The 15,714-nt window shown below is 46.6% G+C and overlaps 1 protein-coding gene across 3 annotated transcripts in view; it reads left to right on the forward strand.

Moving 5' to 3' along the window:
• CAPN1 (calpain 1) overlaps positions 1–15,714 on the forward strand; it is an 88,716-nt gene that overhangs the window by 12,226 nt on the left and 60,776 nt on the right. The window contains exon 1 of one of the 3 annotated variants that reach the window (XM_029611085.1): positions 5,590–5,681. The exons of the other annotated variants lie outside the window; for them this stretch is intronic. The gene's annotated coding sequence lies outside the window, so the exon portion shown is untranslated. Of the gene's footprint in view, positions 1–5,589; positions 5,682–15,714 lie in introns of those variants that run through there. 3 annotated transcript variants of the gene reach the window in all.

Here is a 15,714-nt window from a genome sequence, read left to right on the forward strand (position 1 = left end):
TGGATTTGACAAGCACCTGATGCTGCACCAATCTATGGTTATTGAAACTGCTCTCAAAAAGGCTAAGTGCTCTAAGACTCACTTCTCAGTGTGTCTCTAGATAGGGATTCTAGGGCCATGGATACTATTGGGAGAAAGCTTTTCAGAGCGCTATGCTGATTTTCCACATAACCTACTAGCTCTTCATGTGCCAGTACATGTGGAACATCCAGAAGAGGTGCAGAGGTGGCTGAACAGTTTCTTCAAAAGCAGCAAGATGCCCTCCAGTCACTGGTGAACAAAGGGTTGGAATGCGGAAAACACTGGGTCCATTCAACTTACAATGTTTTTGAAGCAGCATCAAGAGTCTCTGCCTTAGGGTTTGGTGTGCACAGACTTGCCTGGCTGTGGGCCTCAGATCTCCACTTGAAAATGCAGGAAAGGCTTGACATACTGTGGAGAAAATCTCTTCAGAGACAGGGTTATAAATGTGGCACAGATCCAAAATCATACAATACTCCATCAGCTCTCCACCACTATTCCAGACTTGGCTTTCTCTTCTAGGAGATGTCAAGGCAGTGGAGATGTTTCTTCTGCCCAAGGAGGCATTACCCTCTGTGCCCTTGGTCCTGTATGCAGCAGGCCCCTGGCACCTGTCCAAGTCAGCAGATTGTGCCTAAGCCCCAAACAACATCCCAGTCAACACATAAGATGGGGTTTTGACTGAAGTGCAGAAAGCATAGCCAGAATCCCAGTATCCATACCAGAGAACAGGGGGCAGGCTACAATTTTATGTAAGCTGGTGTCCCAGAATAACCTGGAATGTGTGGGACCTCAGCAACATCAATAGAGGGTACAAATTGAACCTGTTGGCTCTTCTGCCAAATCAACCCCCAGACCCATCTTGGGGGTCAGTTGCCGTATGAGGAAGTAAGAGCTCTCCTTCTTAGTGGCCAAAGTGGTCAAGCCTGATCCACCAAGGCAGAGAAGGTGAATATTTTACTCCCAAGTATTTCCTGATTCCAAAGAAAAGCGTGGGACTCCATCCCATCCTAGACTTAAGGGTCTCGAACAAATTTATCAAAAGAGAAAAGTTGAAGATAGTTTCCCTGGGCTTCTTAATCTCCTTTATTCAAAAAAAGGACTGGTTCTCTCTCGATCTAACAGATGCTTAGAGATTTTTCCATGTCACAGGAAATATCTCCATTTCGTAGTAGGAAACTGCCACCTCCATATTGTGTTCTGCCGTTTGGGCTAGCGTCTTTCTTCCCCTTATGTTTTCACAAAATGCCTAACCATGGTGGCAGCGCATTCTTGCAAACTGGGGGTGTAAGTGTTTCCTTATCTGGATGATTGGCTGGTTAGGAGCACGTCTCAGGCCAGAGCTGAGGAATCAATGTGTATAACCATTCAGGAGTTACTAGAGTTCATCATTAACTACCTCAAGACTCACCTCAGCCTGTCACCTCAAGTGGAGTTTATTGGATCTCTGCTAGATACAACTTGGGCAAAAGCCTTCTTTCCACACCAAAAGGCTGCCACTTTGATGGCCATAGCAGAAGAGATCCAGATGAGTCAGCAGACATCAGCATGGCACATGTTGAGGCTGGTGGGCCTCATGATATCAACAGTGCTTGTAATTCCTATGGCACATCTGTACAGGAGAAGTGTCCAATTGACATTGAGGTCTCTGTAGCTACAGGCCACACAGGATCACCAAATCACTCAGGGACTGTCTGTCCTGGTGACAGGACAATTCCAATCTGGTCAAGGGAATCCCTTTCCAAAGTTCTCCAATCTATACTGCAATCACAATAGATGTATCCAACCTGGTTTGAAGAGCTCATGTAGATGGACTCTGCACCCAGGGCTCTTGGGTCTGCCCAGAAAAAGCTGCATCAGATGAACTTCCTGGAGTTTCTGGCAATTCATTATACTTTTTGGGCTTTCAGAGATTGTCTGTCCAACAAAGTTTTATTCTTGTACAGATGGACAATCAAATGGCGATGTATTACATCAATTAGCATGGCGATACAGGCTAGTACCTTCTATGTTAGGACTCTCTCCAGCTGTGGGGCTGGGCCATCTCTCAAAGAATGGTTCTCAGAGCTACTTACTTGGCTGGTGTGGAGAACGTGTTGGCGCACAGACTGTCGGTCCTTGCAACTACATGAGTTGTCCCTGAATCAAAGGATAGCAAACCAGATCTTCCACATGTGGGGAATTCTAATGGTGGATCTGTTTGCATCTCCTTGGAATAGGAAGGTCCCACTCTTCTGTTCCAGGCAGAGATTATGTGGAAAACTAGCTTCAGACGCTTTTTCCCTGCATTGAGGCAGGGGGCTATCTGTATGTATATCTGCTGATTCTGCTAGTGATGAAGGTTTTGTTGAAGGTCAAAGAAAGCAAGGTCCCATGAGACATGTTTGGTTCCCACTCCTCAGGAGATGTCTATCCAGGAACTGATCAATTTGGGGATATACCCAGATTTCATTACTCAGGAAGGCAGGTTGTGCCATCTCAACCTCAAATACCTAATACTCACTATTTGGATGTTGAAAGGGTGATTCTATAACCCCTTGGTCTCTTGTGGGATGTGTCTCTTAGCTTCAAGAAAGGCTTCACTAGGGAGTCCTAGGGACTAAAGTGGAAGAGGTTTACCATGTGGTGTGAGTAACAGGCCCTAGATCCTTTCTCCTGCTCCACACAAAAACTGCTTGATTATATTCTACATTTATCTGATGCTGATCTTAAGACCAGCTGGTAAGAGTCCACCTTAGTGCAATTGGTGCATACAATCACCATGCAGAAGATAAGTCCATCTCTCAACAGCCTTTAGTTGTAGTTTCATGCGGGGTCTGCTTCATTTGAAGCCTCCCATCACCTCTTCTGCTATCATCACCTCTTCTGATCTAAACATCGTTTTGTTCCAGATGATGAAAGAAGCTTTTGAGCCATTGCACCCCTGTAACCTGAAAATATGTGACCTGGAAGGTTGTATTTTTAGTGGTGGTCACTTCAGGGTCGGTGAGCTTCAGGCCCTAGTGACTTATTCACCTTATACCAAGTTTTTCCATTATAAGGTGGTCTTGTTCACCCAACCTAAGTCCTTCCCTAAAGTGGTGTTGGAATTCTTTCTTAACCAGTCAATTGTTTTTCCATCATTTTTTCTTCGGTGACACACTCACCAAGGTGGATAAGCACTGCACAGTTTGGACTGCAAGAAAATCTTGGCTTTCTACCTGAAGCCCATAAGAAGTCAACCCAACTTTTTGTTTCTTTTGACACAAACAAGCTGGGGATTGCTATTTTCAAACGCACTCTTTCCAATTGGCTAGCAGATTGCATCTCCTTCTCTTTATGTCTGAATGGAATTGAATCTGGTGGTTTGTGTCAAGACTCAATCTGTTTGAGCTATGGCAGTGTTGATGTCTCACTTGTGATCAGTCCCTATGGAGGAGATCTGCAAGACTGCGAGATGGAGTTCTCACCGCTCATTCATATCTCATTACTGTCTGGATAGGAATGGCCAGCGAATAGTAGATTTGGCCAATCCAACTTGCGGAATTTGTTTGAGATGTAGAACCCAACTTTTTCCACCTAGGGCCTGTTATTGTTGTTCCGGATTGCCCCCCTATAGGTTAAGGATAAAACAGAAAAAGATTTGTTGTCAACAAAAATACTTTATCTTCCTGTCCCTTGGCCAGTTGTGGTCAGCCTGTAGCTAGGGATTATTCATATGTGAGGACTGTCATCCTACTTGGCTTCGGAGAAAGTAGAGTTGCCTACCTGTCATAGGTATTCTCCAAGGACAGCAGGATGTCAGTCTTCATGAAACCCATTCACCTCCTGTGGAGTTGGTTTCTCCAATTTTCATTTCTTTTTGCTAAATACAAGATTGAAGGGACCCCAAGTGGGCAGGTGGTATAGTAGCATGCCATGGGCATGCCTAAGGAGACTCATTCAAAGTTCTAGAAATTTTTGATATAGCCGTGCTGGGCTGTATGGGAAGATGTCGCCCATATATGAGGGCTAACATCCTGCTGTCCTCGGAGAACACCTTATACAGATAAGCAATTCTGCTTTCACAAAATTGGGATGCACAGTGAAGTGTTTAGTAGTGTATTGTAGGTGCCTTCTCTTAAGAGCTTACATTTAGATTTAACTTGGCAAGGCTTTCCTTGCCAAAATGACCTTGTATTTAAGATTGTACCCCAAATTTGGATGTGCAGTGCCAAATTCTTCTCCTGTAATACCTGCTCCAAGGAGCTCACATTTTGATTTAACTTCAAGGAGTGGTCAGGCAACTAAAGGGAGCAGACCCCTACAGCAGAATAGAAAATACTTCATTGCACATCCCACTTTTGGGCACAATCTTGCATGCAAAGCCTTTTTGATAAGGCATGGCCAGTAAAATGAAAGTATAAGCTCTCTTGGGAACCTATAGCAAAACAGTATGTACTTTGTGCCCAGAGTGCTTACTTTTCTGCTGTAGGTGCCTTCTGTAGAGAGCTCACACTTTGATTTTACTGGCCATGCCTTGTCAAAATGACCTTACATGAAAGATTGGCACTATGTATCCCAGCTTTGAGCAGAATCTTGCATGCAAATCAGTTTTGGCAAGGTATGGCAAGTAGAACGAAAGCATGAACCTGTGACTGGCAGGGAATCCTGGGGACAGTGCCTGCGACTGACAGGGAGTCCTGGGGACAGTGTGGCATCACAGAGCCTGTGATTGTAGGGAATCCTGGGGACAGTGCGGTATATCTGTGCCTCCAAGGAATCCTGGGAACAGTGTAGCATCACAGAGCCTGTGATTGTAGGGAATCCTGGGGACAGTGTGGTATATCTGTGCCTGCGACTGACAGGGAGTCCTGGGGACAGTGTGGTATATCTGTGCCTGTGACTGGGAGGGAATCCTGGGGATTCTGTGGTATCAGAGTCTGTGCCTGCAAGGAATCCTGGGAACAGTGTAGCATCACAGAGCCTGTGATTGTAGGGAATCCTGGGGACAGTGTGGTATATCTGTGCCTGCGACTGACAGGGAGTCCTGGGGACAGTGTGGTATATCTGTGCCTGCGACTGACAGGGAGTCCTGGGGACAGTGTGGTATATCTGTGCCTGTGACTGGGAGGGAATCCTGGGGATTCTGTGGTATCAGAGTCTGTGCCTGCAAGGAATCCTGGGAACAGTGTAGCATCACAGAGCCTGTGATTGTAGGGAATCCTGGGGACAGTGTGGCATCACAGAGCCTGTGATTGTAGGGAATCATGGGGACAGTGTGGCATTTCAGATTTCAGAAACTGAGACTCATGAAACATAAAAACGATATTGCCTGCTCCTGATTTTAAATAAACTTAAATTACACAGCAGCAAAAGCCCAGGGACTCTTCCATCTGTCTGCAAATCCTGCTGCTCCTCTATCCCTCTGTGCATTTTTATCTGCATTTAACATAAAATAGAAATCTTTGCTTGAGCCGTGAAAAACTTTTGAAGGCATCTGCCCCCGCCTCTACTGTTCAGAACTCTTGAGGTGTGTCTCTGTACAGTGACAGAGAGGCAGGAGGTTGGCTTCTCGCCCAGAAAGGCGGATTCCAGCTCCGACTCCTTCCTGGTCACAGACAAGCTCCTCTGACAGTGTTTTTTGTTTTTTTTTGGGCTGAGTCCCAGGGCACCACCACAGAGGATCGGGCTTTTCTGAGGTACTGGATGGACTCCCATGTGGTAGTATTTTATGATATTTATGTAGTCTGCACGGGGAACAAAAGGGGGTGGCAGCGTACTTGGGGGCAGCCACCAGAATGGAACAAGAAAAGGCATTTTGGGGGAGGGGGGGGAGGGGAGGTAAGTAAGACCATTCTACCCGCACATTATGACTCCAGCCCTAATTCTTGGAGCAGGGCAGCCTTACTACCAGCTTTATTCCTGTTCACTTATTATTCCATGTATTCTGTCTTGCTGTTTTGGCTAATTTGTTGTGTTTTTCAAACATTTATAACTTTATGCTGGAAATTAGCAGAGGAACTGGGTGGGGAAGGCTCTGCGTCGAGTCTGTGAATCTATTGTTGTATTTAGGTATAGTGTGTGTTCGCGTGCAGGTTCACCCCATGTCCTGGGTTTACTGGAAGGCGGTGGGGGGGGGGGGGGGATTTCTGTGGAGAAGATGGAACAGGCAAGGCGAGTGAGGACTAGATGGAACAGATTACAGAGTGGGTTGGGGATGAGGAGGAAGAACATATTGTATGGCTTTACTCTCCTAATGTGCTCCATAGTCTCTGTTTCTGAGAAGGAGGGAGAGGAAGGGAGAAAGCAGGAAAGAGGCCAGAGAGGAAAGGAAAGTGGGAATGGAGGAGAAGAGAATGGGGGGGGGGGGGGGGGGAGCATGAAGAGTAGGAGGCAGAGGGAAAGAGGGGTGAGACATTAGGCAGGGGAATGTTTCATTAATAAGGGGCTGGGTATAGATAGAGTCTGTTTTTGTGCTGCTGTCCGTCCCCGTTCATCCGTCTGTGTGTACATTCTGTCCGTCTGCACCGAGGAAAAACGTGTCCGGAGCAAAGACCTGAACAGCACTCAGTGGGTGGTGACAGCTGGGTGGGGATCCCTGCTCCTGGGAGTGGACTAAGGGGAGCCGTTGGCTCTAAGATACAGAAACAGAATACCATGCATGGGAGGGCGGGAAGAGCTGCTGATTAAATAAAGCCTTTTTTTTTTAATGTAAACAGGCAGAGATATGTAAAAGGCTTGGGGAAGGAAAGTCAGAATAGCATGGGCACAGGGATACTGAGCCTGTCACCTCTAGGACTGAAGGACTCTGCAGGGATTCAAAGCTGTTCATCTGTCAGACTGGCGAGCTCAGGGTGGCTATCGTACAACGGAGATAATTTATTCCACCGGCTCATACTGTTCATAAGGCTACGTCTGTTTCCTTTCTTCTCCTCTATGAGAATGCCACACCCAGTTCCCCTTCTCCTGTAGGAAATACCAATAGGCTGAATTTCCCTTTTATTTATCGCTGTTTTGTGATTGTGGTATTCATGGTGATGCTGGCAGCCTCTGTGACACAAGGTCCAGCCCTGATCTTCTAACTCCCTGCCCTCTGTTGCTATGACCCCTGTGTCCTAACCTGAAAAACCAGTTCTGGGTAGTAGAAATGCTGAAATCCTGCTTATTGTATTCTGTTATAGTCTATGAGATATATATATATATATATATACAAGCCGTAAAGCCCGTTAAAACGGGCTACATCCCTCTGTCTCTCACCTCCCCCTCAATCTCTCTCCCCTCACTCTTCACCACCCCCCTCCCCCACCCACTCCTCTCCACCCTCCCTCTCCTCTCACTCAGTCCCCCCTCTCCCCCACTCCCTCCCACTCAGTCCCCCCTCTCCCTCCCTCCCACTCACTCAGCCAGTCCCCCTCTCCCTCCCTCCCACTCACTCAGTCCCCCCTCTCCCTCACTCCCTCCCACTCAGTCCCCCCTCTCCCTCCCTCCCACTCACTCAGTCCCCCTCTCCCTCCCTCCCACTCACTCAGTCCCCCTCTCCCTCCCTTCACCCACCTCCATTTCCTCCCGGCGCCGTAAGCGCGACTTCCCGCAACCCTCACCCGGCTCCATTAACTCCTCCCGCTCCTGCCGGCAGATCTCGGGGGGGGGGGGGTCACTCCCGCGCGCGCGGCAGTGACCCCCCGAGATCTGCCGGCAGATCTGGGGAGGAGAAGTAGCGGCACCGCGCGCGCGCGGTGCCGCTACTTCTCCTCCCGCTCCTGCCGGCAGATCTCGGGGGGGGGGGCGCGGGAGTGACACCCCCCCCCCCCGAGATCTGCCGGCAGATCTCGGTGGGGGGGCGCGGGAGTGACACCCCCCCCCCGAGATCTGCCGGCAGATCTGGGGAGGAGAAGCAGCGGCACCGCGCGCGCGCGCGGCGCCGCTGCTTCTCCTCCCGCTCCTGCGGCCCCACCGCCATTTTTTTTTTTTCTGATCGACATCCTTGCCCGCACATGCGCAGTAGAGCTGCGCTCTACTGCGCATTTGCGGGCCGTCGGTCACAGGCCATTTATAAGGTAGATATATATATATATACTGTACATATTTATTTATTTATTTATTTTGAATTCTTATAGACTGACATTGCTGTATAGAATACAAATCACACCGGTTTACAATACAACAGAACTGTTGCAAGCAAGGCGTTACAATAAACTTTTGAACATTTGACATTAAAATTAGAAAAGAATTAGCAAAAAGAAGGAACAGGTTATGACCATTCGGGGCTTCAAAACCAAACCAAACCAAACAGGGTCCGTAAAGGACTTCAAAACAGCGAAAACAAACTGCAAACTGCTTATCACAGTTGAGTCTGAAAATGATTAAGAAGGGAAAACTGGGGAGGATGAGGCGAGGCAAGGGCAGGAGATGTAGGAGGGAGATGGGGAGCATTTCTAAGAGGAGATGCCAAGGGAGGTCCTGGGGGACTGGGTTGAGAGTGCAGTGTATTATTGGCCGCGATATACATACACCCCTCCAGGTTAAAGTGACGGTGCTGGCTAGATAATCTCATTCTCTATGCATTTCTGCTCTTTTGCCCTGTAGCATACTTCTTGGGTCTTATTTCAAGCTTTTTTTTTTTTCCTACTTGGCTATATCTGATTTTTGGTTTTCATGTTTTCATTCTTCTGTTTTTACAGAAATAAAATATTCTCTTTTTGACCACATCTATCTAGTCTACTTTAAAAAAAACAACAACAAAAATACCTCCTTTCCTGAGTCTCACTCTTCAGTTGCCCTTGTCTGTGCTGTATTCACACTTTATGGGGCAGATTTTTAAAAAGTACGCGCACCCGGCACAAACAAGAGTACGCCGGATTTTAATAGATACGCGCGTAGCTGCATGTATCTTTTAAAATCTGGGGTCGGCGCACGCAAGGCTGCGCATGCCGAGCCGCACAGCCTGCCTCTGTTCCCTCCGCCTCCCCCCACCTTCCTCTCCCTTCCCCTACCTAACCACCCCCCAGTCGTATCTAAACCTCCCTCCCTTTATTATAAAAGTTACGCCTGCGCCGCCTGGCTGCTGGCGTGTGATTCCCCAGCCCAGGAGCAGTTTCGGAGGCCTCGGCCATGCCCCCGGGCTGGAACCACGCCCGCGGCCTCGCCCCCCCCCAGGAAAGCTCCGGGGCTTGTGCGCGCCGCCGAGCCTATGCGCGTGCCGAGCCCATGTTGCAGGGGTGGAAGGGGCAGCTTTTTGAGGGTTCCGCGCGTATCCCTTTGAAAATCTGTCCCTATATATAACAGTGCATTGCCTGCACAGAGCTTTGACGATCTGCTCACTGGCTGACCATGCTGTATTTCTGCTTTGTGTCAAAAAAGTGAGCACGGAGAATGTGAAAACAACAAGCAAAGAAGTGCACAGCAAAGATTTAAAAAATATATCATCCAATAGTACATGTTCAAGACCCAGCTGATAGGGCAGTAGCAGACCATCATAACACCCACGCACACTTTTGCAACAGTATTGTCGCTGGGTCGTGCTTAATCATCGGTCCAAAATGAGAATTCACTTTAAAAAAAAAAAATTTCATTGCAAATAAAAGTAGGAAAATTACTTCCCTTTTAAGCGGCAGTGTAGCGCAGCGCCGGGTTGAAGGATACCCTGAAATCACCTGACACAACGTCGTATTTCGATAGAAACTTCTGCCTCAGGGGTGAAAAAAACTGTAGCAGGACTACCCAGAACTGGTTTTTCAGGTTAGGACGCAGGGGTCATAGCAAAACCACAGCAGCATAGGGCAAGGAATTGGAAGATCAGGGCTGGACCTACTTTTATTTGCAATGAAAAATTAAAAAAAAAAAAAGTGAACTCTCATTTTGACTCTTGCGGTCACTCCTGTTGGACAGTTGGAAACAGTATCGGGTCTGAAAGTGGTTTTAACACACCAGTTGTGGGGAAAGTGGCTGATTCAACCAAAGATGCATTGAGAAATCATAAACGATCTCTGACCCTTCAGTCCTGGAGATGAATCCACTTTTTTTTTTTTAAATGTCTCTTGCAGTGAACGATGACCTTTCTTTTTGGTGTATCTCCAGCAAGTTGAAGCTTATGTCTGTGTCTGTGGAAGATAAGCCCTGATTTCCTTTTCTTCCTGCTGGACCAGTCATCCCTTATGAGATTTCCCTCCTCCACAACTGATGGAGACAGAAGACAAAACTTTCTTATGATCTCATTCTGGGCTGTAAGGGAGGTATAGCCCTGGCCCGAATCCCTAAAACAGTCCCTGTTGTCATGCTGGTCACCCTCGCCTCCAGATTGCCAGCATTGGTTTCAGCTGTCTCTAGGAGTAAGGAGGAGCCTAGTAAGGTGGCTCTATTCCTCCTGTCTGTAGACAGGATTTGCCCTAGAGTCACCCTATTGGATTATAGTCACCATGGATGCCAGTTTGAGGGGATGAATGCATACTGCCATGGACCAGGTGGCTCAGGAGCAGTGGTCAGAGGAAGAAGCGCAATGGCCAATAAACAGGTTGGCTATCCAATACTTCCTCCCCTTGGTAATGAGGAGGCTAGTTTAAGTCATCTTGGATAATGCCATGGCAGTGGCATATGTAAACAAGCCAGGGAGCATTCACAGTCACACGCTAGTGCAAGAGCCAGCCTGTATGTGCAAGTGGGCAGAGGAAAACCTGCTCTTGGCATGGCACATGGCAGGGAAGGAGAATCGTCAAGCCAGCTTCCTTGGTTAGAACAGACTGGACCCAGGAGAATGGGAACTGAGACCAGAAGCCTTCCAAATAATAGTGGATTGGTGGGGATGCCTGGAAGTAGACCTTATGCCCACATGGGTCAGTGTCAAGTCCAGAGTATTATTCGGCCTCAGTGCGGAGCCAAGCTCCAGCAGCGTAGATACATGCACTTTCCCCTGGTTGTGGCTCAGCCTTCTGTATGTCTTCCCACCATGACCTTTGGTAGACAAGACAATAAAAAGGATAGAAAATCGTCCATCTATGGTGATACTAGTAGTAGCAGACAAGCCGAGGAGGCCTTGGTATACAGACCTAGTGAGACTGCTGTGGGGGACCACACTACAGTTTCGTAAGGAAAAGGGCCTGCTTCACCAAGGACTGGTCCCAGTATGTGCCCCATCTCTCTTATGGCTTTATCCTTGAAAGAGCACACTTGCTTAAGAGTGATTTCTTCCTAGCCATAATCTCAACTATGTTCAAGGCTAATAGGATTTCGCATCCTTAGCTTACATCAGGATTTGGAGAATAATCAAGGAATTTTGTGGCAAACAGGGGGTTTACCCGGGGGGGGGGGGGGGGGGAGTCTGTATCCCAGAGATTTTATACTTTCTGCAGTCAGGACTGACCAAGGGACTGGCTCTTAGCTGCTTCCTGTACTTTCAGGGAGTTATCTTGTGCTACAGGGGCAGAGGCAGAGTCAGGAGTGCCCAGGCAGCAGCACACCCAGACATAGTGCGGTTCCTGAGAGGGGTAAAATGAATTGGGCCCCCATTCAGTCCAATAATCTCTCAGTGGGACCTCAGTCTGGTCTTAAGCTCTCTGGTCAAACTGCCCTTTGAACCAATACAGGAAACGTTTCTAAAGGACCTGTCCCTGAAGAATGTCTTTTTAGTAGCAATCTGTTCAGCTAATCACATCTTAAACTAAATATGGGTCTCTATATAAGAGGGCCTGCAGGTCTGATGCCATCCTTCTTGCCCAAGGTGGAATTTTCTTTTCATGTGAACCAGTCTGTTTGCCTTCAAGCTCTTAGTAGCAGGAACTATCAGAGAGAAGACAGAAGTCTGTGACAGTTAAGATGTACCTCGTTATCCTGTTGAGGCATCTAAAGGTGATGAACCCCTTTAGGAAAATAAACAAGTTGTTTGTTTTTGTTTGGCGGTTTCTGGAAAAAGGAGGCAGTCTTCAAAGCCACCTGAGCCAGGTGTGTCAAGAGGCAACAGTTGTGACACATGTGCTGGTGGGCAAGCAGGCTCCGACAGCGATACAAGCCCACTCCACAAGGACGCAAGCAGCATCCTGGGCAGGAGCATCCTCAATCTCCCCAGATAATATCTGCAAGGCCACCACCTGCTCGTCTCTGCAATTCCTTTACAAAAGTATTACAGGTTGGGCATGCAGGCCATGACAGATTCGGCCATTAGGGCAAGGGTCTTCCTCCCTCCCCAGCAAGGAGTAGCTTTTGTAACACCCATCTGTGATGACTGATCTAGCAGGAAGAATAGGAAGGTTAAATTATTCTTACCTGATAATTTTCTTTCTTTTCTGGAGTACTGCTAGAGCAGTCCAGAACCTGCCGAGGAAGACAGGGGCAGCAGGGAACAACAATATGGTGCAGAGCACGCTCTCTTGTTCCTTTCTTCTTTTGTTTCTACTCTCTTCCCTTTATCTTATCTCTTCATTTACTCACCGGCCAATGCAGAAAGGTGCGTTCCGCTAAACACACCATTTTGCCCGCATGTCGGCACACATTTTCTATGCGTAAGGCTTACTGCCACTGCAGCAAGGAGCAATGTGCATCCCTAAATGGAAATCCTAGGTAAATGAGATAATTAAGTAATACTCCCCGATGCATTGGCCCAGCCCATATTTTTTTAGGTCAAAGGTAGAATTAAATTTCCAGTGCTACTGCCGTGGCATTCCAATCTCCCCCTCAAAAAAAGTTTAACGACAAAAGGAAAACTTCAGCCGGATAAGTACATGTTAATCCATCTAAGTGGTGGCAACTGCCACTTAGCCAGATCAGTCAGTACCTATGTGGCTATCTGGCCATAGTTCACAGCTACTGCTTACCGAATAAGTTAGTACATATCCAGCTAAGTGGCATTGGTGAACCACGGCTAAGTATTCTCCTCCGTATCGAGTGCTTGTTCTGTCACCCCCTTCTCCAGTTAAAATGTGTGTTCTGCCTGTACCGAACGCACATTTTAAGGTCAACGCGCTCTTTTCAAACTCCCGATGCATTAGCATATCATTAGCTTGCTGCATTGGGAGTTAAAAAAAAACCAAACATTTTAATCTGAGCATTAAAACTGTGAGCTGAAATCTGGCGCAGAGTGTTTTAATGCTCAGATTTCTGCATCGGCCTGTCAGAGCAACCTTCAGTACGCTGTGGTATTGAGTATCAAGTGTAGGGTGCTAGGGGGATTTATAATGGTCACAGTGCTTTGGCAGTAAGGTACTGGGATTGGGCCAGGACCACATCTCCCTTACAGCCCAGAGTGAGGTCATAAAAAAGGTGTGTCCTCTATCTCTGTGAGCTGTGGAGGGGGGAAATCCCATATGCGCTGACTGGTCTAGCAGGACTCAAGGAAAAAGACATTTTATAATAATAATTTAACCTTCCCAGACAGTAGGTTGGGGAGGGAAGAAGGGGGTTCAGTTTTGTACCAGTGGAGTAAGAAACTTTAAACACTTAACCGTATCCTTAAGTTGTATTTTCATTATCAGGTTTTTACTGTACTATCTGCTAGCTCTCTTTTTCACTTCCTACTGCAGGGTGTCTCTGTGCTAGTTCCCTGAGCTAACCGACTTCCTGGATTAGGTTTCATCCTCACTGCAGCTAATCCATCCGCTGTTACTGCCTGTTAGCGCAGCTGTTGTTCTTCTTTCTGAGTCCAGCAGCCTCTTAGTGACATCTCCAGATATAAAATGCAGGCATAGTTGGGATATAATCCATTTTTTGAAATGCTGAGTCTGCATCATTTTTGCAAATGTGAATTTACTGTCTTTATTTTCTGCCCCTTAATGCACACACACCGGCCCAAACTAGAACAAGTATATCAATGGCAGTGCAAGCTTCTCCTTCATCACTCCTCCCTCTACACACACAGCCCCCATAGAACAGGTATAGCACAGTCAATAATAGTACAGGGTGTACACACATGCGCACATACATATATACATACACATCCTCCTGTATCGCCACTCCCACATGAGCAGCAACAGTTTTCCTTACACAGATGCATATGCAGCATTACACAACAGAATAGGTACAATGCACACCTTCTACACACACACACACAGACACCCTGCCTTACCACAGAACATAGTTGCCAAGGTAGATGAAAGTAGAAAATGACAAATTGGCTCTTCCAATCTACCCTGTTATTCCTGTTCACACTGCCCAAACTATCTACCAACTGCCAGCCATAAAGCATAATCCAAACAACCACCAACACCAGCAAAGCCCTTGTCTCAACATCTGGTCTCCTAGGTCCCTGTAGCTTTTCTGGATGGTACCCTGCCACCATCCACCTGCTGCCCTGGGAGTTTGTCATGTCCGCTACAACTTCTAAGGTTTCATATCATTCACTTTGCTATTCACTCTGGCAGCCCCAACACTTATTAAATTGTTCAAATAGGGCACTTTAAACATGTGCCATTAAGTTGTTGTTTTTCCCATCTCTATACTTTTTGGCAACTAAGGATCTTCTGTGCTTATTTCTTGAAGATCATTACTGTTTTATTCTCTAGCCTTTCTGTTTCCTTCCATTGCTCCTTAGTCTACCTTCTTGGAGCCTCCTTGTTCTAGATCTTCGCTTCCATTGAAAAAAGTATGTATGTGTAACCCTTGAAGTTCAATTTTCTTTATGACTCCTTGTGTCTGAAACCTGCACTTTGATTCCCAACGCAGTATCAGAAATGAATCCACACGCTCTTTAGTGAGTAACAGTTTTATCTTTACTGGAATGAATGACTGAAATAAATCTGTTCACTTCCTAAGCATCTGCATTTGTCATATAAACACATGTATATAGTACAAGAGAAAACTCAACTTTGTCATAACTCATGTTAAGTATTTCAACCAGAATCAGCATGTGATATAGCACCCGACCTTAAGCAGTCTCTGAACAAGCAAAGTCCCAGATTGTATCCTACTGTGTGTCCATGAATTTAGAGCTGAAGAGGGCGTCAGTACTGCTCTTTGCTTCAACTGCCAAATCCACAATACAGCAGCCTCTATCCGAAAGAAGAGCTTCAAATCCTGACAGGGCACAGTTCAATTACTCCCAAGTCGTCCACAGCAGGGTTCCAGAAAAGAGAACCTTAATCAGTACAGATAATATTTATTAATTCAGAGCAGGGCAGGAACTCTGTTCAAGCTGAGCAGTGATCTGTTTGCACATGCTCAGACAATCCAATTTTGAATCTCCTTTCCCCCCCCCAGCTCTTAAAGAGACAGCACTCTATTGTCAGTCTTTTCATGTCACAATGATGATTCAACATTTCTCTGCCCTAGTTCCTAGAGGTATGTTACATATGCATTATTAACAACTTTCAGATGTTTGAATGTTTTGATCATATCTCATCAGACCTTAACTTACTACAAGTTAAGTCCAGCAGTAGTAGTAATGTTTCTCAGGTGATGAAATACATCCTAAACTTCATATTCCATCTGCACTGTACAGTAGACCTGTTTACATTTGGAAATTATTTCCACAGAGTCAGTTTATCTGTTTAATTCCTAAGTCTGTTGTGGGCTAGGATAGTATTCTCTTTCACAATCTGAAGACAGAAATGTTGTGATACTTTGCTCAAGGGGAGCTTGGCACCCACATTTTACAGGTTTAACAATAAGCATACTTTTAATTTTGTTTGCATTGTCACTTTGGTGTCTGTTTCCATTGCTTCTTGGTCCAGGGACACTTGCTATGTGGCCTGTACATAGGGTGACCAACTGCCCGGTATTGAAGTGGACAGTCCGGTTTTCCAGTGACTT

The sequence above is a fragment of the Rhinatrema bivittatum genome, chromosome 8 (assembly GCF_901001135.1).
Source record: "Rhinatrema bivittatum chromosome 8, aRhiBiv1.1, whole genome shotgun sequence".
Taxonomy (NCBI): domain Eukaryota; kingdom Metazoa; phylum Chordata; class Amphibia; order Gymnophiona; family Rhinatrematidae; genus Rhinatrema; species Rhinatrema bivittatum.